General features: G+C 38.3%; 1 protein-coding gene across 8 annotated transcripts in view; it reads left to right on the forward strand.

Moving 5' to 3' along the window:
* BBX (BBX high mobility group box domain containing) overlaps nucleotides 1-27,425 on the forward strand; it is a 282,218-nt gene that overhangs the window by 84,983 nt on the left and 169,810 nt on the right. The window lies entirely within an intron of this gene.

Consider the following 27,425-nt stretch of genomic DNA (forward strand, 5'->3'; position numbering starts at 1 on the left):
TTCCCCCCAGTGATAACTTTTTGCAAAACTATGGTAAAATATCACAGCCAGAGTATCAGCATATATACAGACAATATGTAGAACGTTTCCATCACCTCGAGGGTACCTCATGTTGCCTTTCTTATTGTCACATCCACTTCCCTCTTGCCCTCTCCCCCTTTATAATTGCTTGCAACCGCTAATCTGTTTCCCATTTTTGTAATTTTGTCACTTTAGGAATGTTATAGAAATAAGGTTGTATGGTACATAGTCTTTTGAGATTGACTTATTTTCATTCAGCATAATTCTCTGGAGATTCATGCAAGTGTGTGTATCAATACAGTTGACTCTTAATGTGGGTTTGAACTGTGCAGGTCCACTGAAACATTGATTTTTTTTCAGTAAATATGTTAACACAGTACTACACAATCTATGGTTGGTTGAAACCACGGAGGGTCGACAGTAAAGTCACACACAATTTTTGATTGTGTGGTGGGGAGAGGGGGTTGGCACCCCTAACCCCTGTGTTGTTTAAGGGTCAACTGTATACTCTGTGGTAAAATGTCTTTTCATTAATTTTGTTCATTTTCTAATTGGATTGTTTGGGTTTTTTTACTGTTGTGTTTTGAGAGTTCTTTATGTATTCTAGATAATAGTTGTCAGATATGTGGTTGGCATGTATTTTTTCCGAATCTATATCTTACCTTTTCGTCTTCTTTATAGGGTTTTTGGCAGAGCAAAAGTTTTGAATTTTGTTGGAGTTCAGTTTATCACTTTTTCCTTTTATGGATTGTGTTTTTGGTGTCAAGTCCAAGTCCAAGAACTCTTTACCTAGCCCTACATTCTGAAGACTTTTTTTTTCCTCTTTTTCTCTTTATAGTTTTGTGTTTGACATTTAAGTTCATGATTCATTGTGAGTTAATGTTTGTATAAGATGTGTTTCTTAGCTTGAGGTCCTTTGGATGGACCTATGGATGTCCAGTTGCTCCAGCACCATTGGTTTGAAAGCTAACCTTCCTCTATTGAGTTGCTTTTGTGCCTTGGTCAAAAATAAGGTAGGCATATTTATATGGGTCTATTTCTGGTTCTCTATTCTCTATTCTGTTTCATTGATCTATTGTGTCTGCTCCTCCAGCAATATCATGCATTCTTAATTATTACTGTAGCTATATATTAGGTCTTGAAATCAGATAGACTGATTTCATTCTTCTTTTTCAAAATTGTTTTAGCTATTCTAGTTGCTTGCCTTTCTGTATAAAGTCTAGACTAATCTTGTCTCTATCTACTGCATCTTCAAAAATCTTGCTGGGAAATTTTTTTTAAAGGAATTGTGTTAAATCTGTATATCAGTTTGGGGAGAATTTACATTTTTATTATGTTTAGTCTTCCATTTCTTGAACACAGTGTATCTCTTCATTTATTTAGATCTTTGATTTTTTTTCATCAGCATTTTGTACTTTTCAGCATCCGTGTGTTGGATGTCTGTGTGTTGGTCATATTTTTATTAGATATATTTTATTTTATTTACATATTTTATATATTTTATTTTATTTTATTAGATTTACAATTAATTACTTCATTTTAAAAACTACTGTACATGGTATTACATTTTTATTTTTATTTAGTTTTTTGGCTGTGCCGTGCGGCATGTGGGATCTTAGTTCCCCGGCCAGGGATAGAACCCGTGCCCCCTGCATTAGAAGCGCAGAGTCTTAACCACTGGACTGCCAGGGAAATCCAATGGTATTTATTGTATTTTTAATTTTGGTGTCTACATGTTTACTTCTAGTATATAAAAACGTTAATTTTGATGGCCATATGTTCGTTGCTCATAAATAAAAATATAATTGATTTTTGTATGTTTAACTTATGACCTTATAAGTTCACATACTCATTTTAGAAATTGTTTTTATAGATTCCTTGGAATTTTCCATATAGACAATCATGTCATCTGCAAATAGGGATGGTTTTATTTCTTCTTTTCAGGATTATATGCCTTTTATTCCTTTCCTTGATTAACTGTACTGGCAGAACTACCAGCACTACATAATAAGAGTAATGAGAGTGGATATTTTTGCGTTGTCCCTGATCTTAGGAAACAGGCATTCAATATTTTAGTGTTAGAATGTTAGCTATACGTTATTTTTAGATGCTCTTCATCACATTGAAGAAATTTTCCTCAATTCCTCTTACTGAAAATTTTTATCAGGAATGGATGTTGAATTTTGTTGAGTACTTTTCCTGAATCAATTGATATGATCATATGATATTTCTCTTTTTACCAGTTAATGTGGTGGATTATATTAATTGATTTTTGAATATCGAACTATCCTTGCATTCCTGAAATAAATCTCTGGTTATGCTATATAATTCTTTTTATATATTGTTGAATTCTATTTGCTAATATTTTGTTAAGGATTCTTGCATCGGTGCTAATGAGGGATATTGTTGTATAGTTTTTCTTTTTGGTACTATCTTTGTCTGGTTTTGGTATCAAGGTAATACCAAAATCATTTTTCTATTTTTAATTTCATTTATTTCATCTCTTTATTATTTCCTTAATTTCTACTTGTTTGGGTTTATTTGGATCTTTTTCAAGGTTCTTGAGGTGGGAATTTAAATTACTGATTTGGAAGATTTTCTTTTCCAAGAGAAAGCTGCAAGAGTGCTACAGCCTCCCCTCTCAGCACTGCTTTTGCTAGTTTCCACAAATTTTGTTAGGCTGTATTTTCATTTTCCTTCAGTTCAATGTGTTTTTAAAAGAATTTCCCTGAGACTTTTGATTCATGGATTATGTGTAAGTATATTGTTAGTTTTCAAGCGTTAAGGAGTTTTCCTGTTATCTTTGTTAATGACTTATAATTTGATTCTATTGTGATCAGAGAACACACTCCTAAGATTTTAATTTCTTTAAATTTGTTGATGAACTTGTTTTATAGGGTAGCATATAGTCTTTCTTGGTATGTATTCCTTGGGCACTTGAAAAAGAATGTGTATTCTGCTGTTGTTGGGTCAAGTGTTCTATAAATGTTGATTAGATCCTGTAGTTTGATGATGTTGTTGAGATCTTGTATATTCTGATTTTCTCTCTAGTCATTCAGTCAATTCCTGAGAGAGGTTTGTTGACGTCTCACACTCTCATATCAGTTCGATAGGTTTTTATTTTACATATTTTATAGATCTGTTATTCGTACATACATATTATAGGATTGCTGTATCTTCTTGGTGGTATGACCCTTTTATCATGAGGCCCTTAATGTCCCTCTCCCTGTGTCTGGTGATTTTCTTTGAAGTCTACTTTTCTGATTAATATAGCATTCTTGCTTTATTTTGATTAATGTTTGCAGGATATGCCATTTACATTCTTTTACTTTGACCTACCTATGTCACTATATTTGAAGTGAGTTTTTGGTAGCATATAGTTAGATCATGTTTTTTAACCCACTGCCAATCTGGCTTTTTAGTTAGTACATTTACTTCCTCTTTCTTTACTTCCTGCATTTATAATAAGTGTCTTAAATACTTTACATACATTTAGAACTGTATTAGACACTGTTATAATTTGTTAAAACCATCAAACATAATTTAGAAAAGTCAAGAGAAGAAGGAAAGCATATTGTATTTACCCATATTTTTGCTTATGTTCTTTTTTCTTTTTTATATTCTGAGGTTCCTTCTTTTGTTTTTTCCTTTTTGTTTATTACATTTCTTTAGCTGCTCTTTTTGGTTAGGTCTGTTGGTGAAAATTCTCTTGAGTTTTCCTTCATCCGATAATGTCTTTATTTTCATTTCCTTCCTGAGGGGTATTTTCACTGGGTAGAGGATTCTCGGTTGACAGTTCTGTTCTTTGAGCACTTGAAAAATTGCCACTGCCTTCTCATCTCCATGGTTTCTAGTTTGATTATGATGTATCTTGGTATATGTTGCTTGCCAGATTTGGAAAGTTTTCAACCGTTATTTGCTTGAGCACTTTCTCAGCCTTACCCTTTTTTGTCCTTCCTTCCTGGATTGCAATAACATGGATTTTAAACTTTTGTTATTGTTTCATAGATCCCTGAGGCTCTGTTTAGAATTTTTAGAAATTTTTCTTTCTTTTGTTCCAGTTGCGTAATATCTATTGTTTTCTTTTCTAATTCACTGATCCTTTCCTCTGTCACCTCCACTCTGTCTTTGTGCCCATTCTTTAAGTTTTAAATTTTGGTTATTGTGATTCTCAGTTCCAAAATTTCCATTTAGTTCTTTTTTATATCTTCTATTTATTTGCTGAGACATATTATGTTTTCATTTGTTTCAGGTATGTTTGCAGCTGCTCACTGAAACATTTTTTTAATAATGGCTGCTTCAAAATCTTTGTCAGATAATTTTAACGTCTCATCTTTAATTTATCATCTGTTAATTTTTTTTTTTTTTTTTTCATTCAAGTTGAGACAGTCTTGCTTTTGGTATGTGAAGTGACTTTCAATTGAAACCTGGATATTTTGGGCATTATCTTGTGAATCTTTGGATCTTACATAAACCTCCTGTTTTAGCTGACTTCCTCTGACACTGCTGTAGCAGGGGGAAGGAATGGCACCATATTTTTGCTGCCAGGTTGGAAGAGAAATCAAGCTTTCCCCACTTGGCCTCCGTTGACATCCAAGGTAGAGAGGGACTCCTTGGTACTTCTGGGCAGAGGTGGGAGGTCCCATTCGTCAGTAGGCCTCTGAGGATACCACTGCAGCTGGAAGGGTCAGGAGTGTCTCATTACTGCTTTATGCATGGCCTCCACTGACACCAAGGGTCAGGGTCAGTGGTGGCCTCTTTACTGCTGGGCAGTGGTCAAAATCCTGATGTGTCTTCACTAGGCCTCTTCTGATACCACCCAAGTGGGGAAAGAGAGGGAAACATTATTACTGCTAGGTGGGAGGTGAAAGTTTATGTCTGCACATGATCTCCATTGACTCTCTATATGGAGGGGGCGAGGGAGGACTTGGACTTGTTACTGTCTGATAGGATGAAAATCCCACCTCCCTACTCGTCCTTCTAACACACTCCTCCATTGTGGGTGTTGGGGACCATAGTTTTTTCTGTCATGTTTGTCTCAGGTAGTACAGTTGTTGTCTAAAAGTTTTCTGTCTTGCTAGGCTTTCCTGGTCCTTTGGCTGGAGAGAGTGGACCTTTGTTGGGACTTTTTGGTCTGCGCCTCATTGGCATTTCTGGGTTGCTGGCTTCTTCAGTTCCAAGTCTAGGACATACAGGATGAAAAGAAGAACCAGGGATCTCAAAACTGTGTTGCTCCTTGGGTCCTGAAGTCCCTAGCTAGCTTGTCTTTTTTTCCTCCTTTCATAGTCTTCTTATGATTGTTTGATATGTAGTGTTTAGTGTTTTTAGTTGTATTTAGTGAGAGCATTAGGGATAAGTATGTTTGTATCACCTTTCTGGAAGTAAAATTTCCTCACCTTTTTCTTAATGTGGTAGAGAAGATGAAAACACTGCAAAGATGGTATTATGGAGAACATAGCTTGAAATTTCCAGGTGGAATTATTAACATTGGAATGGGTCTTCCAAAGACAGAGAGATTCTTACCTCAGGTAATTTGGATATCCTTCAGTTTGAAGGCCTGAGTTGATGCCTGGTAACTGACAGTGACACAGTGTTTTTGATTTTCGTTCCATGTGCTATTTTGGTCTTGGTTTTGTGTATACAATAGAACAGGAAGCATATTGGGTAAGATTACACCTTTCTAAGTCATTTTCAGTTCTGATGCTGTTTAGTTGATTCCACTGGGTTTTAGTGCAATGGGCCAAATGTCCTTTCAATCACTAAATTGATACTACTCATTTCTTACAAATGCTTTTATTCATAAATACTCCAGCAATTTATTATTTTTTTTAAACTTTGGGCTTAAAACTTTTTGTTTATTAAACTTTTTAGATTAACTGGCAATAAAATTGGCTTTTGGTGTATATAACTCTATTTATTTAAAACATGAATAGATTTTATGAACAGTTCAATGTTCACATTTATAAAGTTCCACTCCTCCCCCTCCAACTTTTCTTATATTACTTGTAGTCATACCCTTCTCCCAACCCCAACTCCTGCCAACACTGTTTTTTTCTTCATTATAATAGTTTTATCTTTTGGAGCATGTGATACAAATTGACTCTTTTGAGACTTGCTTTTTTCACTTACTGTAGTACCTGAGGTTCACCCAAGTTGTTGCATCAATAGCCCATTCTTTTTTTCTGCTGAGTGGTATTCCATTATATATGTATTAGAGTTCATCTATTTACCCATCAGGTTATTTCCAATTTATGGCAATCATGAATAAAGCCACCATAAGCATTCATGTAGAGATTTTTGTGTGAACATATGCATTGATTTCTCCTGGGTTAATACCTAGGAGTAAGTAGGATTGCACGTTTATATCATAAGCACATATTTATATGAGGAATATCCAAACTTTTCCAGAGCACTGTACCACCTTTAAGTCCTTTTTTTTTTTTTTTTGTCATCTTCAAGAGTGTTTGCCTTCACTTGTTGGAGGATTTAAAAAATCTTTGTCAAGGGGGCTTCCCTGGTGGCACAGTGGTTGAGAGTCCGCCTGCAGATGCAGGGGACACGGGTTCGTGCCCCGGTCTGGGAGGATCCCACATGACGCAGAGTGGCTGGGCCCGTGAGCCATGGCCGCTGAGCCTGCGCATCTGGAGCCTGTGCTCCGCAGCGGGAGAGGCCGCAAAGGTGAGAGGCCTGCGTACTGCAAAAAAAAAAAAAATCTTTGTCAAATAATTTTGACATCTGCATTGTTTCAGAATTGGGGTCTGTTGATTATCTTTTCCTATGCAAGTTGAGATTTTTCTTTTTTCTTCATACACTGACTGACTTTGGGTTTTATCCTGGACATTTTGATTGTTATGAGACTCCGGGTTTTTTTATAAAGTCTATGGAAAATTGTGATATTTTAGTTTTAGTAGGAAATTGATTCAGTTAAGTTCAGGATTCAAGTTCAAGCTGGATATCTGTGAATTGTTTTCTAGGTCAGTTCTGTTTTGAAAGCCTTTTCAGTGTTATTTGGATTTGTCTTCTTATTTGCCACCCAGTGGCCAATCTGAGAATTGAGCCGTGCTCTATCCAGTAGTTCAGTTCTCAATGTCCTTGTGTACTGCTTAGGGTCAGATCCATGCGTGTGTAGCTTGGGATGAGACCAAGAGTTAATAAAGAACTCCTCTTTACCATCTCCCACTTTCATTTTTTTTTTTAAGTCTTTATTGGATTTGTTACAATATTGCTTCTGTTGTACGTTTTGGTTTTTTGGCCCTGAGGCATGTGGGGTCTTAGTTCCCTGACCAGGGATTGAACCCACACCCCTGGCATTGGAAGGCGAAGTCTTAACCACTGGACTGCCAGGGAAGTTCCCCACTTTTCATTTTGATTCTCTGGTTGGAAAGCTGGGGCTTTAGTTACCATGGTCTTACTGTGCACGTCCCATGATTGTACCCGTGTCTGGGAGTAAGTGGTGGGAGGATAAAGAGGTGGGTTTGCCCCACCCTCTTGGAACCAATCAGAGATGAAGGTTCCCCTTATTCAGATTTTTTGTTCCTTTTGGTTCCTGTTTTTGCTGCGTCTCTCTGCTACCACAGAAATGCTAAAAGTCCAGCACATGAGAGAATGGAGAAGATGGTACTTAAGAATTTGTTGTTCTTCCATTATTTTCCTGCTACTTAGATAGCTGTGGCATATATTCTGTCCAGGTTTTATAGCTACATTTAGTGGGACAGACAAGGTGGAGTATATTTACTCCCTCTTACACAGACTGGAACCCATTGGGCTTGCTTTAGTGTTGAGATAATTAATGGAAAGAGCAGAGGTAGGTCCAGGTTTTGTTGGTGTCTGAGGGTCATACAATTTGGAGGCCCTCTTTTAAGAAAAGGAAGACGAGTTATGAATATGCAATTAGGCACATTGTTCTTGGGTTGGGCTGCGAAAGTGAAGGACTCTGAAGCTTAAGCTTCACTGGCATTAATAAAAAATCTGCCTTTGGGGAAAAGATAAAACACGAATAGATATTGATTATGGGTCAGCATTATACAGGGTGTTTTTTATTCATGTTTTTATTTAATATTCATAAAAATAAAAATGCAACCCATTTATCCCCATTATGCACATTAGAAAAATGGATTTAGAATGTTTAGATTCTAAATCTAATGTTTAGATTTAGAATGTTTAAATCATACAGATATAAAGGGCTTAATAACTCTAATTCCAAAGCACATGGTCTTTCTCCTACCCATAGTACTTTGTGAAATAGAGATTAGGAGAACCAGTATAGGCTCATGGTTAAGAGCATAGGATCAGAAGCCAGACTGCTGCTGGGGTTCAGTCGTGGCTCTGCCGTTGATTATGTGTGTTTTTGAGAAAGTTCCTTAACCTTTCCTTACCTCTATATGTCTGTAAAATGGGGGTAATAATAGTACCTACCTCCTAGGTTGATGTGAGGATTAAATGGTTAATATTTAATAGGATTTAGAATAGCTTCTGGCATATAAGAAGTGCTTTTTATCCACCATTTACAACTGTGCATTTAGATAAATTAAGTCAAATTGTATGTGCTGTGTTAGCAGCCTTAGTTCTTGAGCTACAGAGGCAAATTATAAGAAAAGGGGATTTTTACTTATACATAAGCCATATTACATATTTGGAATACAAGCTGAGACATAATCATTAGTAAAATAGGCTACGTATTATATAATCAATACTTTTATTTTCTGTGAAGAATTAAAAAAAAATTTTTTTAAGTTTAGGGATGCTAATCTATTTAACAAGCAAAGCTAGAAGAAATGTTCTATATGGGTGATTTGAAAATCCAGACTATTACAAGTTAAATGTTTTGGGGAAATGGCCAAATAATAACACAGAGGTAGAAAAGCTCTACAGAAAGAAAAATATCCTTCTTCCTAGATATATTTAAAGTTTTAAACACTCCCAGGCTCTTCTGTAAAATGGAGACAGTAGAAGCATCAGTCTGTATTAGTTACCTATGGAAGTATAACAGATTGACATGAAACTTAAAACATGTATTATCTCACAGCTTCTGTGGGTCAGGAATTTGGGAGTGGCTTAGCTGGGTGACTCTGGGCAGGGTTCCTGTGAAGCCTTGCCTGGGGTGGTGGATTACTTTTAAGATGGTTCACTCACAGGCCTGGCTAGATTGTGCCTGGTTGGCAGGAGGGTTCATGAGCTTCCCAGTCACATGGACCTTTTCTTAGGACTTACAGAGTGTCCTCATGATTTTGCATCCCCCAGAGCAAGGAGTTGAAGAGCCATTAGGCAGAAGTCACAGTGTCTTCTGTGTGACCCAGCCTCAGAATTCTCTTTGATTTCTTCAGTACCCTGTTGGTTACACAGGTGTTCCCTATTCAGTGTGGACGGGGGGACTTCTAGGAGGCGGGGGGGCCATCTCGGAGACTGGCCGAGACTTTATCTTATAGGGTTATTTTAACTATTAAATGAGATTATCCCAGTGAAGTTTCTGGAAGCTAGTAGGTACCCTATGCAATACCTGTTTGATTAGTGTGTTTTTCATTGCCGGTCTCGATCAATAGAAATCAGTTTCTAGATGTTTCCCAAATGCACAGGAAGCTTTATGCGTCTTTATGGAAGAGAGAATTCTGATGAGGAAAGTCTTCAAACTGTTCCTGTAATTGTTAATTTGTTTAGAAGCTAGGGTGATTAGAGTTTGAGGCAAGAATATTGATAAATACTATAAGCAAGAATTTTGACTCACAGTGAACTCACTTAATTTTATTACCACCTAGCATGTGATCATGGAGGAAAAACAGTGTATTTTAAATCTGATGCATGCATTTTTGTATGTGATTGTATATTACTTAAGTTCTACTTTCTCTAAGGTTAAACAGGTTCAAAATATTTTTTTCTTTTCTACGCGCACTATATCTTACCGTTGATGATGATATAAGTATGGCTTATTTTGAGGAGGACATTTACTAAATTATTTAGAAAATGATAAATAGCAAGAATGTACAATGGTTATTTCTGTTTGTTGTGAAAAAGAAAGCATGACGAGAACTCTCTTATTTAATGGTTTTCTTTCAATGGTGACATAAATATTTGGCCACTGGAGGGCTCCATATTTTAAAAAATTATATTAACAGACAAAAATGCTCACTGCAACAATTTTAAACAGTACAGAAAGATTTAAAGGGCTCCTTATTTTTTAGTAAAGGTATTGAATTAAATACTTGATGGTTATAAATGAAAATTGTGTGCGTGTGCAAGTAAAGTGTATTTAATAGGTGTTTGCTTCCTCCTTTTTCTTACATTGGAATGAAAATAAAACATAGAATTTCTTCATAAATAAAATATCTCCCAACTCTGATATAAAAATATAAAACTAGTCACTTGAAAGCCCCTCAGTAAACAAAGAGGTTGAGATAGATTAAATAATTTTTTCTCATCTTTCTCTCCTATATGTACTATTTTTATGTGAGGAAACATCTTATTTTAGGGTTCATTGAGATTATTTCCATTTAGTTTAATGAACTTTCAGTATGTCAGTGAATGCTGTGACATAGTTAATAAAATTCACAGAACATTAGGAAACATTTTGAAAATTGAGCCCAAAACAAAAGTAGATGTGGCATCAAATAATTGGCAATCACCAATTTTTAGAGTCTTTATATTTGATATTAGCATTTCTTTGATCCAGATGTGTAGCTTACATTGTTATGCACTGAAACCTGAGCTTCAGGGTTTACTTTCCAGTATTAAAGTAAAATGAGAACTTAAAACATTGAGAAATTAGAAACTCTTATAACAGGTGTCAGTACCTGAAGGTAGACTCTTTTTGTCTAGAAAAATTCTAGATAGGAAACTACCATATTCCTCAACAGCATTTTTACTTCCTTGATCTCTCCAACTTGAAAGGAGTGTTTTGATTTATTTATAATTGTGAAATGTTTCCTTTTTAAATGTTTGATCTGAACTTGGGGAAGCCTGCAATTTCTAGGGTAGTTAAGCATTTTTTTCTCCTGATAAGATGTGGGTCTCTTTGTGCTGAGCTTGCAGAGCTGAGGCTGTCTGTTTTAGGTGATGTGAGTAGCTAAGCTCCCCAGTTATTCAGTAGCTTTGTCTCTTAGCACCTCCTCTTCATAAAGGAAGCTGTAATGCTAATTAATTGCTAATGAGGGGGAAACAAACCAAAACCAAAATTAAACAAAAGTAAAAAACAAACAACTTCTAAACCTGTTCATTTGAAAACTATCCAGGGTCTATGAATATATAAATCCCCCAAAATATGAATACCAAAATATAAATACAAAAATCATGCAAGGTAGTAGTCCCTAAGTTAGTACTAATTATGCACATGTTTTTGAGGCACTGTATGGAATGATTTGTTTTTTTTTAAAAGCCACCACAGGCATCCTCACTGATTATTCTCATTTAAGTGGTTTTATTCTCATTTTAGTGGTTTCAGGATAGGAAGTGCCTGGGCCTCTGCATTTTTAAAAGTGTCTCCTGTGATTGTGTTTTGTTGTCTGGGTTGAGAGTGATTGACTCAAAAGGAAGCTGCATTGTGGAAACTTTTTGAGGCCCCTTCAAGTTCTGATTAGTTAAACAAATGTCTCAGAGTAAATACAGCTACTCTTTATATTTGAATATGTTCTCTCCTCACCCTCAACTTACCCCCGAAGAAAAAAACCAAACTTGGGGTTATTTCGGTTGCTGATATTGCCTCCATTAATTTGAATTGAACTACTTAAATTTCTGGGGTAAGGAGTGGGGAAAGTGATTCTAGATTTTCAGATAGGGTTTGCCTCATCCTGATGAGTTTGTCATTTCTGTTACCCACTAAAGCAGTTAGTTTATCTTTTCACTTTTAAACCAGTTCTAACAGAAAATAGGATATGGTCTGGTAATTCTGTGAGTGAAATATGTTTTGGCATGTAGAGATCTTTTTTGCAATGCTTAGGGATTGTAAACATAAGGAAAAGTGGAAGAGCAGTTTATGCTACCGGCAGGCTATAGGGTGCTGTAGGGAAAGGGGACTTCAGGATCAGCAGGCCCCCCGGACAACAGGTCACACCAACTTTTCAAAATACTCAACAGTGTCAGTCATGGGTAATGAGCCCTCATGCTTCTTTCCTGACTGTTCTCAAAATGATGAGGGAAATGTCCAAAGGCAGGCTGTGAAGGTTCCCTGAGATTTCAGTCCTGGGTCCCCTGTCCTCCCCATTCTTCAGAGGTGAGGACCCTGGATGACACTTCTCAACCACAGGTTTAGCCTGTGCGTGTTGGGATGACTCACAAATCCTGCTGTCTCCTCCACTTTTTTCTGGTTCACTCCATGTAACAAAGAGGTCACAACTGGGTCTCTGCCGACTAGAGCAAACCGTTCTGCGATCTCCTCTGCCCTAACCACAGGACGCCCTGCTTTTCCACCACAGTAGGGCAATATCACCTTGTCCCTCTGCCCAGGCCTCCAAGCCCTTGGGCTCATTTTGGGCTCTTCCCCCATTTCACTCAGCACATCTGACTGTTGCCTAATCACATCTACCTCATAAAGTGCCCCGGGCAGGCAGTCATGATAGTAAACTACTTGCATGAAAATAGTGAAGATATTTAGGTGAAAAGGAAGAAGAAGAAAATTACTATAGAATATCTGTATGGTGGGAGAAGGTTAAGTGTTAGGAAAAAGATAAAAATTTCAAGTAAGTCTTCTGGTTTAGGGTATCTAGAAGATTTGAATTAAGCATTGTGTTTGGTATGTAGTGTAAGTTTTATTCTTGCATGTTTGGACTGGAACCATTCTTTTTGCTTGGAATTAGCTTAAAAAAAGAAAAAGGAAAAGCTGATAATTTAAGACAAGCTTGGGGGTTCTGGTTTGTTTTTAAAGACATTGTCTTTTTTAGGAGGAGGTCTCGCATATAAATATTACCAGTGCATGCATTCTTCTTGCTATTTGTGGATTATCCATAGCAACCTAGTGACATTTCAATCAGATCAGTTTTCCTTAGCTACCAAAGACTCCTTAACTTCTCTCCAGTTGCTATCTTTCTGACCTGTATTTAAGAAATGTAAAATTGATTTTACTTTTAGCTACAAGAAAAAGCTATAGTTGTTACTTAAAATTTTATATATTTGAAAACTTTTCAAATTATTTTTTATTTATTTATTTTTTTAATTTTTTTTTTCAAATTATTTTTGCATATATTTTATCACTTTAAGAAAATTCATTTATGGGAAGACAGAGTATTCCAAAGTGAATTGAAAATGGTTTTCAGAATACTTAATCTAGTTAATCTAGTCTTCCATAAGCATTGGCAACCAAGAGCTGGCTAGTGGGAATTACAGATCCTAGTGGGAATCTTCTGTGGCATCTTAGAAATGCTTGTTTCTACTTGTTTGTTACTGCTTTTCAGTTTTTGGAAGTGTCTACGTGTATCTACTTGTAATTTAAAGTTCATTTTTATTGAGGACATATGATTTCTAAAGTTAAGGTTGTGGGAGTTTGTTTTTTGCTTTTATGTCAGGTGTTTGGGATAACCTTCAGAGAAGGGTTCACACAATAAAAATGTACAATTGCAGAAAGAACTCACCGGGTGGATATCAAATTAGTTATCTGTACAGTGGAATTTTAACTGAAAGGGAATGTCCTCTGGCAGGGGAACAATGGAACAATCCCTTAGGAAGTCAATTATAAGGTATGTTAATCCTACCAAAATATTAACCTCATGATCTTCAATGCCAGGGTATATTCTCCACCCTGCAAGTTCAGCTAAAAATATGCCAAAAGACAAATTTCATAAGATAATGAAATAAAAATGTGGACCTAAGTCTGTAAGATACAAATTAAAAAATAAAATCCCTAGCCAAATGTGAGTGTCTGACAAATCCTTTGCTCTCTTACAATTAGTAGCCTAGTCTTTTGGGATGTTCATAAAATAATGATTTTAAAAATACACATTGAGAAGGCATGTGCTTAAATGATTTACCCATCTGGTAATTTTTACTCTGAAAATTTTTTTCATATTTGTGAAGTTGATGAGTATAACTGTACTATTGGTGGCTGTGTCTTCTTAATATATAAAATAAAAAAAAACTTATTATATCAATTACTGTAATAATTTTTTTATAGATTTGAATGTCTAAAAAGTTTTGGATTTCAAAGAGCAGTTTTATGAAAATAATAGTACTTCATATTTATTTTTAATTTCTTATATTAAACCAGTTTGGATTCAGTGTAACAATATGAACATAAGCTTAGTAGGTGATTGAACTGTATTAATATTAAATCTTTTGATTTTATGAAACGGTCTGTGTAGACTTTTAATAGAAACTAACATCAGATCAATTTCCAGTTCCTTAAGCAGTTTGACTAATAACTAACATTCGTTATGATTTAAAGTGCATAGAGCCTAAACTTTCCTTTGGTATGTTACTGTACTAGCACATTTGGCATTTGGATCAAGGGCATAGAGCTGTGGTTGCTGGGCACCATGACTGCTGGGCATGATGGATTCCAAGCCTCATGGCTTCCAGCTTTTATTTGCTTTGATTTCAGAAAGCTAGAGAATCTTGAAATGTTTGGATCTTAGACTCTAAGACTTAGCGACCAGCCCTCAGCGCCCATACAGTGACTCCTAAAGTTTCTGTTCGAACATCTCCATTGATGGATAAAATATCCAAGAGAGACTCACTTCACTTTCGGACAGATCTGATGGTTAGAGAGTGTTTCCTCATACTGAATACCTCAAACTGCCTCCTAGAAACATCTGTTAATTGAGTCCCATTTTAAACTCTGAAACGACTATATAAAATTATGTCTTTGATGCCTCTTCTTTATAAGACCCCATAACGTTATGAAAACAGCACTTCTTTTCCAGAGTAATATTTTCATTGCCTTCAACCATTTTGCCCCTAACAGGGTTGCTTAGCTCCTGTCCATAATCTCTGAATGATCGGGTCTAGAGGCACTTTAGTTCTGTCTGTCCTCACTTGATAAGACAGACAGCACCATGTAGAGTGGGCTCTCATTCCTTCTTGCTGGACAGTGTAGTTCTACTAAATTCGATTTCCTTTTGAGTACTTTACACTGCTGACTCATATTGCAATAAGTCATTTTGCATGCTTTTCAGTTAAGGTAAGGATCCCCTGTTTGCTACTTTCAGACTTTTCTTACCCCATTGATGCTACTCATTTTAGACTAACTGTTACATTTTGGTGGTATAAAAGCAGATAGGGACTTCCCTCGTGGTGCAGTGGTTAAGAATCCGCCTGCCAATGCAGGGGACACGGGTTTGAGCCCTGGTCCGGGAAGGTCCCACATGTCGCGGAGCAGCTAGGCCCGTGCGCCACAACTACTAAGCCTGTGCTCTAGAGCTCACGAGCCACAACTACTGAAGCCCGCGCAAGTAGAGCCCGTGCTCCGCAACAAGAGAAGCCAACACAGTGAGAAGCCCACGCACCGCAACGAAGACTAGCCCCCACTCACCGCAACTAGAGAAAGCCCGTGCGCAGCAACAAAGACCCAACACAGCCAAAAGTAAATAATAATAAATAAATAAAAAGCAGACAAAGAGGAGATGATGATGGTTACTTATAAATTTGTGGATGTGCTTTCATTGCTACCTACTCTTATTACTCCACAGTTAGAGATTTTTTACTTGGACATAATGCTTGTTACCATGCATATTTTACTACTTGGTAAACATTCTCCATCATTGATGTAAAAGCAGGTTTTGATGTGGAGGATGATGGAGTGAAACCTGCTGGTACCTGTGGTGACGTGAGGAATATTTGGGGGAGGGGAGAAGATTTGCGAAGAAAGTTTGAGGACACCAAACCTCAGCTTTAATTTTTTAAAAAATTTTATTTATTTATTTTTGCTGCGCTGGGTCTTCGTTGCATCACGTGGGCTTCTCTAGATGTGGTGAGTGGACTAATTGTGGCGCGTGGGCTCTGTAGTTGCGGTGCCTGGGCTCTAGAGAGGGCAGGCTCAGTAGTTGTGGCACGCGGGCTTAGTTGTGGTATATGGGATCTTAGTTCCATGGACCAGGGATCGAACCCAGACCCCCTGCATTGGAAGCATTAAGTCTCAACCACTGGACCACCAGGGAAGTCCTCTCAGCTTTAATTTTGCTTCGGACCATTTCTATAGTACATTTCTTCTTCTAATTTTAAATCTTTATGTCACAACATAAGCAAACAATTCTGTGTGTTTGCTGAGACTCTGCTGTGTTGAGTGTTCAACACTCAACACTGAGTGTTCATGGGACAGAAACTATGTTGGTTTTTTTGAACCGTATACATTGAAATTTAGATGGCTTGCAGCTGCTTTGTAGTCTCTTTTTTAAAAAATTAATTTATTTTATTTTATTATTTACTTTTGGCTGCATTGGGTCTTCGTTGATGCGCGTGGGCTTTCTCTAGTTGCGGTGAGCGGGGGCTACCCTTTGTTGCAGTGTGCAGGCTTCTCACTGCGGTGGCTTCTCTTGTTGCGGAGCACAGGCTCTAGGTGCACGGGCTTCAGTAGTTGTGGCACGTGGGCTCAGTAGTTGTGGCTTGCGGGCTCTAGAGCGCAGGCTCAGTAGTTGGGACGCACGGGCTTAGTTGCTCCGCAGCGTGTAGGATCTTCCCGGACCAGGGCTCGAAGCTGTGTCCCCTGCATTGGCAGTTCTTAACCACTGTGCCACCAGGGAAGCCCCCGCTTTGTAGTCTCTGAATGATATTTCATATGGTATGTTGGGTATTGTCAGGTTTACATTAGCCTTAGCAACTCCTTCTCTCTCCCTGCCCCAATTCCTACCATCCTCTTTACCATGCGTTGGGTGACCCAAGTTTAAGGTGGTGTTGAGGGTGAGGTGGTCAGAGAGTTGAATCTTCAACTACGTTTTGCTCTGAGAGGGGGTGGAAAACATAGCTCAGGAAATAAATAGAAGAAAAGTATTATTTGAGTTCTCATATTCGAAATTCAAAAGAGATTTTCCTCTTAACAGCATCTGTCCTCTCCTCTACCTCGGTTTATCTGATGTACCATTCTCAGTTCTGTGTAAAATTAGCACATATTCAGAATACTCAGTAAGCGCATTAAAATTATTGCTTTGGAGGAGTGGCCAAGATGACAGAGTAGGAAGACTATGAGCTTACCTCCTCCCATGGGCGCACTAAAATTACAGTTATCTACAGAGCCACTGTTGATGAGAAAGATTGGAAGACTAGCAGAAAAGATCTTCTACCACTAGAGATATAAAGAAGGAACCACAGGGCTTCCCTGGTGGCGCAGTGGTTGAGAGTCCGCCTGCCGATGCAGGGAACACCGGTTCGTGCCTTGGTCCGGGAAGATCCCACGTGCTGCGGAGCGGCTGGGCCCGTGAGCCATGGCCGCTGAGCATGCGCGTCCGGAGCCTGTGCTCCGCAACGTGAGAGGCCGCAGCGGTGAGAGGCCCGCGTACCGCAAAAAAAAAACAAAAAAAAAAGGAACCACAATGAGACAGGTAGGATGGGCTGAGGTGTGATATAGTCAAGACCCATACCCCCGGGGGAGGGGAGGGGGGCCTGCAAATGGGAGGATTACAATTACAATTGCAGAGCTTCTCCCCAAGGAGCCAGAGGTCCAAGCCCCACATCAGGATCCCCAACCAGGGGATCCTACCTCGGGAAGACAAACTCCCAGAACACTGGCTTTGGAGGCCAAGTGGGACTTACTTTCTGCAGACCGACAGCTGTGGGAAATAGAGACTCCGTTCTTAAAGGGCGAGCACAAAATCTCACACACTCCAAGACCCAGGGCAGACGTGGTAATTTGAAAAGAGTCTGAGTCGGACCCACTTGCTGATCTTGGAGGGCACCCCAGAGAGGCAGGGGGCAACTGGGACTGACCCTGGGGAGATAGACACTGGCAGCAGCCATTTTGGGGAGCTTGTTGTACTGCAAGGAAACTGGAGCTGGGAAGCACCATTTTGGAATTCTCCCTCTGGCTTATTAGTACTGGGACTAGCCCCACCCACCAGCCTGTCAGTGGTTCCAGCACTGGGACGCCTCAGGCCAGGGAACTAGCAGGAGGGTAGGGGGGAGATGATGGGAAGGGACATACATAGCCCCACCCACCAGCAGCACAGCTGCCATAAGATCCCCTGAGCCCACAGCTGCCCCAGGACCAAACCCTGTGCGCCACTGGGCAGGCACTAACCCCAGGACCCTCTGGGCCTCAGCCCCATCTACCAGTGGGCCAACGCCAGCTCCGGGACCCCCAGGGCCTTGCAGCCCGAGACACTCACACCCACCTCTGCCCACCAGTGGGCCAGCACTAGCTCCAGGACCCAGCCTCACCCACCAGTGGATGGGCACCAGCCGCGGGACTACCACAGCCCCCCAGCCTGCCTTGTCAAGAACCAGCCCACCCACCAGCAGGCCAGCACCAGCCCTGGACCCACTCCCCAGCCCCGGCCCTGTACACGAGCAAGCGAATACCAGCTCTGAGATACCCTGGACCACTCAGCCAGCCGTCCTGGGATCTAGCCTCAGTTACCAGTGGGCGGACACCAGCTTTGGGATACCCTGGACCCTATAGCCAGCAGTGTCAGGAAGCAGCCCTGCCCACCAGCCAGCCAACACTAGATCTGGGGCTCCTGATGCCACAGCCACCCACCCTGCAACCTGGCCCTGCCCACCAGTGGCTGGCATCCTCCAAATAAGGCAGAGCCCGGCAGCAGCCAACTGAACTGGGGGCCAGCCACACCTACCATACTGCCCACGGTAGTCACCCAGCTACAAGAGAAGGACCCATGCAGCCCACAATGGGGGCACACCTAAGACATATAGCTCTGGTGACCAGAGGGGAGTGTGTTTGCTGGGACACATAGGACGTCTCCTACAAAAGGCCACTTCTCCAAGGTCAGGAACCATAAACCAGCTTAACCAAATACATAGAAATAAAAACAGTGTATTACGCCAAAATGAGGTGACAGATGAATATGTTCAAAACAAAGGAACAAGCTAAAACCCTAGAAGGACTAAGTGAAGTAGAGATAGGCAGTCTGCTCGAGAAAGAGTTCAGGGTAGTGATCGTAAAGATGATGAAAGAACTAGGGAGAAGAATGGATGCACAGAGTGAGAAGTTAGACGTTTTTAACAAAAGAATATATAAAGAGCAACCAAGCAGAGATGAATAATACAATAACTGAAATGAAAAATAAACTTGAAGGAATCAACAGTAAACTAAACGATACAGAGAAACGGATCAGCAAGCTGGAAAACTCGCTGATCTGAGTGGAAATCACTGAAGCTGAACAGAAAAAGAGTGAAAAGAAATGAGGACAGTTTGAAAGAGACCACTGGGATAACGAGCCTACTAACATTCACATGATAGGGGTCCCTGAAGGAGAAGAGAAAGAGAAAGGGGCAGAGAGCCATATTTGTAGACATAATAGCTGAAAACCTCCCTAACCTGGAAAAGGAAACAGACATCCAGGTCCAGGAAGCACAGAGCCCCAAACAGGATCAACCCAAAGAGAACTATACCAAGACACGTAATTAAAATGGCAAAAATTAAAGATAAAGAGTGAATATTAAAAGCTGCAAGGGAAAAGCAACAAGTTGCATACGAGGGAACTCCCATAAGAGTGTCAGCTGACTTTTCAGCAGAAACTCTACAGGCCATAAGGGAGTGAAACAATGTATTGAAAGTAATGAAAGGGAAAAACCTACAACCAAGAATACCTGGCAAGGCTTTTATTTAGATTTGATGGAGAAATCAAAAGTTTTACAGACAAGCAAAAGCCAACAGTGTTCAGCACCACCAAACCAGCTTTACAAGACTGTTAAAGGGACTTCTTTTATCGAAAAAGAAAAGGCCACAACTAGAAACATGAAAATTACAAAAGGGAAAAAAGCTCATTGGTAAAGGCAAATATATGGTAAAGGTCATAAATCAATCACATACAAAGCTAGTAAGAAGGTTAAATGACAAGAGGTATAAAATCATCTATATCTACAGTAATTAGTTAAGGCAAACAAAAACAAAAAATGTGAAATATGTAAAAAACAGTTTATTTTTATTGGAGTATAGTTGCTTTACAATGGTGTGTTAGTTTCTGCTGTACAACAAAGTGAATCAGCTATATGTTTACATATATCCCCTCCCTCTTGGACCTCCCTCCCACCACTCCTCCATCCCACTCATTAAAAAAAACAAACCCAGTAAGCATTGGGGGGGAGAGTAAAAATGAAGTAAAAATGTGTATGAGCTTAAGAAATCAGCAACTTAAAGTAATCACGTATATATAGATTGCTATATATAAATCTCATGGTAACCACAAACCAAAAATCTATACTAGATACACATACAAAAAAAGGGAAAAGAATCCAAACATAACACTAAAGTTAGCCATATCACAAGGGAAGAGAGCAAAAGAAGAAGGAACAAAGAAGAACTACGAAAACAACCCCGAAGCAATGAACAAAATGACAAAAAGTACATACTTACTAATAATTACATTAAACACAAATGGACTGTGTGCTCCCATCTAAAGATGTAGAGTGGCTGAATGGAATATTGACCATAAAAAAGAATGAAATCGTGACATTTGCAATAACATGGATGGACCTAGAGGGTATTATGCTAAGTAAAATATGTCAGACAGAGAAAGACAAATACTGTATGATTTCACTTATATGTGGAATCTATAAAACAAAATGAATGAACATAACAAAACAGAAACAGAGTTACAGGTACAGAGGTACAGAGAACAAGGAGGTGGTTGCCAGAGGAGAGGGTGTTGGGGAGAGGAATGAAATAGGTGAGGGAGATGAAGAGGTACAAACTTGCAGTTGCAAAGTAAATGTCAAGGGTATGAAATGTACAGAATGGGGAATATAGTTAGTAACTATATATATATAAAATATCCTTGTGTGGGGACATATATTACTTTGACTTAGCATGGTGATCATTTTGAAATGTATAGAAATAATCACTATATTGAAATGTATAGAAATAATGAATCACTAGGGATATAGTGTACAACATGCTAAATATAATTAACACTGCTCTATGTTATATATGAAAGTTGTTAAGAGAATAAATGCTAAGAGTTCTCATCACAAGGAAAAATATTTTTTCTCCTATTTCTTTAATTTTATATCTGTATGAGATGATGGATATTCCTTAAACTTATTGTGATAATCATTTCACGATGTATGTAAGGCAAACCATTATGCTGTACACCTTAAACTTATACAGTGCTATATCTCAATTATATCTCAATAAAACTGGAAGGACAAGAGTCAATAAAATGGAGGGAGGGAGGGGAATGGGAGTGGAGTATGGGATAAAGGGAAGCTAATTAGTTAATTAAGACTGTCTTGTTAGCTACAGTGTTGAACTGTGTTGCAGATTTTATTATAAATAAATAGGCTTCTATTCAAGTGTGTATCTTAGATTATATCTGGAGGATTCCCAAAAATTCATTATATGAAACTCTTGACGCTGACTAGATTCATTAAGACAATGAATCATATTCCAGAATCAGAATCTGAGATATATTCCTATTCTTCCTGTTACTGTTCACCCCAAGTAGAGTAATTGAAGTAACTGTGTTGTCAAAGCAGGGATTGACATTTATAGAACACTGTATAAGCCTCCTTAGTATAGCTAATGTTTGGAAATATATTCTAGGTCTGATTTTACATTTAAATGATATTTCTTTCTTTGTATCCATCTTACATCCAAAGTAAGAAACAAGTGCTTGTGTTGTTGCTTTTAAATTATAGCAAGTACTCTCTGGAATCAGAGTAACGATAGAATTCAACACTTTGGAGTTGAGGCTGTATGTGTTCATTCATATGTGAACACATCACATATATTATTGTCAACTTTTATGAAAGGCCTGGGTCAAGTAAACTTATATGAGAGATTTATGAAGAAAATAGTTTCCAATATATTGTATGATACCCAACTCTTTGGTTCTTTGTGACTATTCCTATCTATAAAAGTAACTTAGGGTGCGAGGAAGATTCCCTTTAAAATTTATATTCAGGCTGTTACCAAAAAGAAATAATAAGTGTTGTAGACAATGTGGAGAAAAGGGAACCCTTATATGCTGTTGGTAGGAATATAAATTGGTGCAACCACTATGGAAAACAGTGTATAGAGATTCCTCAAAAAATTAAGAACAGTACTACCATATGATCCAGTTATTCTACTTCTGGATATTTATCCGGATACAAAAACACTAATTCAAAGAGATATATGCACCCCTGCGTTCATTGCAGCATTGTTTACAATAGCCAAGGTGTGGAAACAACTTGTGTCTACCAATGGATGAATGGATAAAGAAGATCACACACACACACACACACACACATACATGCAGACACTGAAATACTATGCAGCCATAAAAAATAACGTGAAATTCATTAATTGAATTTGCCATTCATTGCAACATGGATACCTATAGGGTATTATCCTAAGTGAAATAAGTCAGACAAATACTGTATGATTTCACTTATATGTGGAATCTAAAAAATAAAATAAACAATAAACAAAACAAAAACAAAATCATAGACACAGAGAATAGATTGGTGGATACCAGAGGGACAAGTGCTTGGGGGTACAGTGAAATGGGTAGAGGGGATCAACTGTATGGGGATGGATGGTAACTAGACTTACTGTGGTGACCACTTTGTAGTGTGTACAAATATTGATTTATAATTTTATACACCTGAATTTTATATAATATTATATACCAGTTTTACCTCAATTAAAAAATGATATTCAGAATAGCTTTCATGTCATTATATTTTACTTTAGTTCTTTAAAAATTGGTTATTTTTCCAGAAATTTGTATGGTAACTCTCACTAAAGCAAAGCACTGTATTCCCAACTATTCCATGTTTTTTTTTTTCCTCCTCCGAAATATAAGAAAAAAAATAATAATTTCAGGCATGGAGAATGAATTGTGTGCTACTCTCCACGTAAGTGTAATAGCATACATAACAAACAAGGCATTGGAAATGCCCTTAGAATTGGTTTTACAAGTCACATTAACATTATCCAGGTTTTCAGTGTTTTTGTTGAAACTTGAAACTTCTCTTTATAGGAAATATAAATTGAAAGAAAATTGGTGCTACAGGAGTACAGGTTGAAAATTTAAACATCTTGACTTACTGAATGTCATGATGCGCCAAAATTTTTGAATAAATTTATTGAAATTAGGATTTGAAATAAAGTAAAATAAATCAGTGCTCTCTTTCATTTCTTTTCAGGGGCTTTATGTGTGGTCCACTACTTTTGGGTTTTTTTCTCTTATTACAACAACACTGCAAAGCATTCTACTTTCTTTTCTCCTCTCACTTCAGACACTAGTAATAATGTAGCTTAACACACCTGTTATATATTTTGTGTGCTGTGCCCCAATCCAGGTTTCACACCCATTTCTCATTCCGGAAGATGGAATAAGCTGATGGCCCAAGCCTGGGTTATATTTCTATCTCTGAAGCTTGAGTAGAATTAGTTCAGTCCCACTCAGGGCACATGGACCTTGAGAAGGTGGAGTATTTTCTCAAAACTCAAAGTGCTTTAACCAGAAAATGGGAGATATACATATACCTTGCAGGCAAAAACATACATGTCTATAATTTCTGCTTAAGAAAAGCCAGTATAGAAAAACATACCTTTGTGGCTGATTATTCTCCCACTTAAATAAGGCATCTACAGTGAGTTTCCATTTTAACTTGAAAGGTGACAAAACCTGATTTTCTTAACTATAAAAAAAGTTAAAATTTCAAAATACTTATTGGCAGTATCGAGAACCATGGCTGTTACAGATGTTTGCAGGGCATACACCTTTCACCATTCACCTTATAATTGGTGGCCTCTGGTGGGTGTATAACACTGAGCTCTAAGGGTCAGTATGCGGGAATTAACCACAAAGGATAAACCCTTTGTCTATCAATGGGAATACTTGGAGAATATGTCCTTTGATTTTTTTTTTTTTGGTTGGTTTAATTTGAGCCAGATATTGTATATTACTTTAAATGACTGCCATAGGAGCAGAGGCATTTACTGAAGATTAGTGATCAGTGGAGCATGTATACTGTTCAGACATTGTTGTTGTAGGGCATGGGCTTAGTTTTAATGGAGGACATAAATTTAATTGTTACTAGGTGTTTCTGGTGGGAGTGAGCATTTAAGGAAGAATTACTGTTTATAAATTCTCAACTGGTATTGGCCTGTCGTTTGCTAGTGAGTATATAATTTTCATATTGTTAGAATGAAGTAAGTTGATATTAGCTTTTTAAAAAATTAATAAACTTTACTTTTTAGAGCAGTTTTAGGTTCACAGCAAAATTGGATAGAAAGTACAGAGTTTCCATATACTCACTACCCCCTCCCCCCACGTAAACGAACATTAACTTTTTATTCAAGGTATTTATAAAAGTATTTAGAAACACAAAGAAGTATTTTGTGTGCTTTTACTTCTGCAACTAGAAGTTGTCTTTCTCTGTCTTCAGACTAGAAAGGGGAAAGTGTTCTAGAGCCAAGAAGCATTCTCTGACAACCCCGAGAGTGAAGTTAGGCCCTGTTTTATGATCCTTTTCCAGCTGAATGTTGCTATTTACAATGGAAGACCAGAGAAAGAGTAGGAGTCTAAGGTAACCTGGTCTGGAGCCCCCTGCTGTCAGATCAAACTGATTGATGATAGTCCAGAAGAGCAGTGTGCAGTAGGGGCAATGCACTGACCCATAGTGGGAGCCCTGGGTTCTGGCCTAGCTCTGCCTGTAGCTTGCCGTGTGGTCGAAGGGGCTGAATCGAATGACCTCCGACTGCCTGCAGCATTCTGTGATTCCACGACTGATTGGAATGTCCAGTAGGGGCTAATAACATCAAATCCTGCAGGGGCAGCAGTGTGGAGCCACGGGGTGTTGTCCAGCGTGGCCACAAACCAGCTGAAGGCCTTTTGTCCAGTCTCTTAACCTTTTTGGGTCTGTCTTGGTTTCAGCTATGGAAATGTTGGGATTGGACATCTCTGTTTCCCTCTAAGGAAAGTTTTTTGGATCTTTCTGGTTTAAAGTAGCTAATTACTGTATAGGATTATTTAATGACAGCTAATTACTGTATAGGATAAATTGTTATTTATCCTATTTATTATTTATAGGATTATTTATAGGATTATTTATCTGGTTTAAAGTAGCTAATTACCGTATAGGATTATTTTTATTTATTATTATTATTTATAACTGCTTTGTGAATAAATAACTTCAAAAAGGGAGCATATTAACACTTTATTGTGGATCATTTTTGAGCAGACTCCTTTATGTCTTCATATCAGGAATGTTCTTGCAATTAACATATCTGGAACCAGTCTTTCTGTTGCAAAGCTATTTGCTGGATATCCATTAGGTGCACCTGAAAGGGACAAGGGCTCTTTCTGGATAGTATAGTTTTTTTGGTTTTTAATAACACAATGTAAATTTTAATAGAGATGAGCTTTTTATATCACAAAATTTAAAATTACGCTTATATGTCTTTAAATTGTCTTTGTGAAATTTAAGTGATAAAGGAAAAAAGGGAAAGACTAGTGTCCTTTACTTCTCAGAACAGAATATTTTCCATTTAAAATTATGTAAATTGCTAACAGCTGACTTCCTTTTTTAATCAAATGACTTTGGACTAAATTAAGAGTGTGATTTTCTGTATATTGTGAATTATTGTTGATTAAAGGAATCCTTTCTTACCTCAAAGGACAAGGCGATCCTGAGATTCCTCCAGTGGGTTTCATTCACAGAACCCCTCTCTAAAGATATAGGCTAATTCCTCAAGTGTGTAGGCCAAGGTTTACTTGGGCTAAACCAGAGTAATGCATAGGCGCGATGTCCCCACAGGGCTGGGATTATCTTACCCTTATACTTTCCAGCTCAGTGGCTTGACAGAGCTAAGGAATCTTCCCAAAGTACCTGGGGTTCCCTGTCAGTGTTCCTCACGTAGCTCCTGGCAAGCATGTTTTTATACTCTTCCTGGAAGTGAAACTCTTTCTGCCTTAAATGTGCAATTTCCCCTGCCTGAGAAGGTCAAAGGCACATTTATATAGTTCACAAGAGCATAAAAGAGGCTTTCAGGGCCTCCCTGCCAAGCCATCTGACTGGACTAATGCCTACTCATTTTCCACCTCTACTTACGGTAACTGCAGAAATTCATAGTTCCACCATGGTCCCTGAAACAACAGTCTTATGGCATATGAGCATTATAATAAAATATCATATTATCAAATCAGATAATGTAGCTCGAAATTGGTAGGAGTAAAAAGTGGTTGTTCAGACTGTCAGAATTAAACGTATGTTAAAACTACGTAAATTAAAACAAAATCTACCTTTTGAAAAGCTTAGCAATTTACTACCTAAATTAAAACAAAATCTACCTTTTGGAAAGCTAGCAATTTACTTAGCAGTTCTCAACCAAATGTTGAGAATATTCAAAGCAAACTTCAGCATGCTCACAATATTACTTTATTAAATGCTTTTCTACCACATAGTTTAACTCTAGTGACCTTACTAACATTTACCGAGCACTTCCTGTATGCCAAGACCTTTGTATTTATAATATCTTCTAATAATTTAAGGCAACCTTTAGGGGTGTAGGAATTGTTACCCTGATTTTGCAGATGAGGATTGGAGTCTCAGAGAGTCTCAGGAATTGGCCTACAGTTGCAGGGGAGTAAGCAAATGAGGGGTACAAGTTTGGCCCTAAAGCCAGTATGCTTTGCAGAACACCATGCTGCTAACTGTGCTCTGCTGTTTATGAGGCTACGGAGAGAAAAAAGCAAGTTGCATTACTTTCTCATTTGCCCACATTTCATGTTCCACTTTCTGATGTGAGCCCTGCACTTCGACCAGATCTGCCTCCGGTCCCTTTCAGCATGCTTCTTCCCAGTATGTAACTTAGGCCCAGTCTCTGCCTGTGCCTGTGACACCCTTCTCCATCCCCTTTCTCCATATCCCAGTTTGCAGCTAGTGCCTTAGGTTGCAGCTTTTATTTGTTTCCTGCCTAAGGATTCCCTTGTGCAGTCTAACTTTTGGGGAATTCTTTGCTTACCGTTTTGACGTTATACATTTCTCTCTCTTCTTGTGTAACTGTGTGTGTGTGTGTGTGTGTATGCGATTACCCAACTAGATCATCAGCTTCTAGAAAACAACAACTCTTAGAATACCTTTTGCAGTGTTAATGCATGGTAGGTCATTATTAATTTCTCAAACTGTAAAAGGTTATACCATTTGCATCTCTGTGCTCTTGGCATGTAGATAGGTGGAAGGTAGTTTTTAAAGCACAGTTTTATAATTGGTCAATATTGAGTACTGAAGGAGAGAGGATTTCCAAATCTTTCATCTTAGACCTATGTCTAACAGTGAATGCTAGAGTTTCTGTCTCTGCCTGCTGGTGTTTTCCAACACCTTTC

This window comes from Aethalodelphis obliquidens, unplaced genomic scaffold (genome assembly GCF_003676395.1).
Source record: "Aethalodelphis obliquidens isolate GAN/ISIS:26980383/991018 unplaced genomic scaffold, ASM367639v1 scaffold1, whole genome shotgun sequence".
NCBI classification, from domain to species: domain Eukaryota; kingdom Metazoa; phylum Chordata; class Mammalia; order Artiodactyla; family Delphinidae; genus Aethalodelphis; species Aethalodelphis obliquidens.